Source organism: Penaeus monodon, chromosome 4 (assembly GCF_015228065.2).
Source record: "Penaeus monodon isolate SGIC_2016 chromosome 4, NSTDA_Pmon_1, whole genome shotgun sequence".
NCBI classification, from domain to species: domain Eukaryota; kingdom Metazoa; phylum Arthropoda; class Malacostraca; order Decapoda; family Penaeidae; genus Penaeus; species Penaeus monodon.
This window is the reverse complement of record NC_051389.1, coordinates 6,130,383-6,132,882: the sequence shown is the minus strand read 5'-3', so window position 1 is coordinate 6,132,882 and position 2,500 is coordinate 6,130,383.

Genomic DNA, 2,500 nt, shown 5'->3' with positions numbered 1-2,500 from the left:
TCGAATAAGGTTGTTAACGCCTAACATACACTATATTAGAAAGCCTTAGAAGACAGCATATCCATAGAGAAAGTTTTTTAATTAATCTCACCCTCACGGACTTTCTCCTGAGGAAATGCATATCACTATTTTTTTTAATATACATTATTCGCATTTACTGGTTGACTCCAACTGTTTACCGATTCAGAAGGACAATGCTGACTGAATAAAGAAAATTTACGAGTCGTTTGCTGTTTTGAGAATGACAGTGATTGAGTACCTCGTTTACACTGGGTTGTATTAGTGAGTATGACAGTCATAGTAAGAGTAATGCCAATGATTCTGATAATACAGAGAATGGTAATGACAATGATGATACTAATGTCGATGTAATGTAATGCGATGATGATGATGATGATGATGATGATGATGATGATGATGATGATGATGATGATTATAATCATCATTACATAAGGATAATAGCGATGATAATGATAATGTAACTAATGGTTTTGATGAGTAACTATAATTATAATACTAATAATAATGATAATGATAACAACGATAACGTCAATAACAAGAATAACAACAATAGTTATATTAAAATAATAACAATAATAATATAATAATAATAATAATAATAATAATAATAATAATAATAATAATAATAATAAAAATAATAACAAAACAACACCAATAATAATAACAATAACACTAATATTAATCATAATACCGACAATAATAACAAAAATAACATTAATAATAATGATAATAACAGTAGTAGTAATATTAGTATTGCCGGCCTTAATATTCTTAATAATGACGATAATGAATTCCACTTGTCCTACAGCTATTAACTATGATATAAGAACAAGCAGCATTAGTAATAACAATGCTGATAATTATGGTAATTATGAAAGTAGCGAGGATGATGATAATATTGGTAACAGATGCATAATGATAATAGCATTAATGCTGATAAGGATATTACTATTACTCTAATGATACTAATAATGGCAATGGTAATAATAATAACCATAAATATAATTATGATAAAAATATAAAACATAACAATAGAGATAATAACGACAGCAACAACACTAATAAGAATGATAATAATAATAAAAACAACAACAACAACAATGATTGGATACTTAGTGTCACATAATGTGTTGTATTGAACTTGGATAAATTCTGAGTGGAATATATATATATATATATATATATATATATATATATATATATATATATATATATATATATATATATATATATTAAATGCCTTTTGTTTCTCGCAACAGAAAACGAAACTGTAAAGAAAACGCCTTTTTCTTTTCGTCAACACTTTCATCATTCCTCCGTTCCTATTTTTGTTATTCTCTTTGTTTATATAAATATTTCTCTAAAACAATATATGTGTATATATCTCTCGGCCAGTCTCTCGCTGGTATGTATGTTTTGCGACACATGGAGAAACATACACAGGTATACAAACAAAGATACATACACAAATATGAATGCGTTTATGCATTGTGTGTGTGTGTGTGTGTGTGTGTGTGTGTGTGTGTGTGTGTGTGTGTGTGTGTGTGTGTGTGTGTGTGCTCGCGCGCCCGTGCTTGCGCGCCAGTGCTTGCGCGCATACTTTTTTTCGATGTTGAGAGTACGAACACATGCAATTGAATGTGGAAACGCAACATGACAGCAACTAGAAAAGTACAATGGGACGGATTTCCTCACAGGCACAGTGAAAGTGACTCCCTCCCGCCAGTGCAAACACACGTTGCAAAACACGTATAATCTGCAAGCGTGTCTCCCACTGAATCCATTTAAGCATGCAATCCTTCCCACGTGTGTTTGGATTCTCTGCAGCAAACTCGTATTTAAATCCGCCCCATGAATCGGTGTTCTTATTTCACTGCTGATCAGTCACACTAAATAATTCTAAATATAGAATAATCTCACATTAATAATTCCCGAAGAAAAATCTTCAAAAGAGGTTAGACATCTCGTGAAGATTTACGCGGGAAATGATGTTTACGTGGCGGTCGTTTTGTTTCTTTAGAATGCAATGCAACATAATGCAAATTAACCAAAATATCACATTAATCAATCGCAAAAAAGAGAGCAAACAAAGTTCGATATTACGTAAAGATAGCATGAGCGAATATGCTCTGTATCAATAATCTCTTCCCATTAAAAACAAACAAAACAAAAGAGATGATATATCAGTCGCCCACAACAACATAAAAAAAAAAGTTATCTTCATTCCACAGAAAGACTCCTACAAGAGCGACGTGGCTGTGCATTCTCCCATCCGGAAAAGGTCTCACGTTTTTCCAAAGGGGCCTGAGGGTGTGTTCCAGGCGTACCAACGACCGGCAGGACTCGGTCGTAAAAGCTGCCTCGCTCGTGGATCCGCCTCCTTTGTGAAGTGAGTCAAGTACAGTAGATAGCTTAGTTGTGTGTGTGTGAGGGGGGGGGGAAGGGGAGGGATGTAGGGGACGTAGGGATGTAGGGGAGA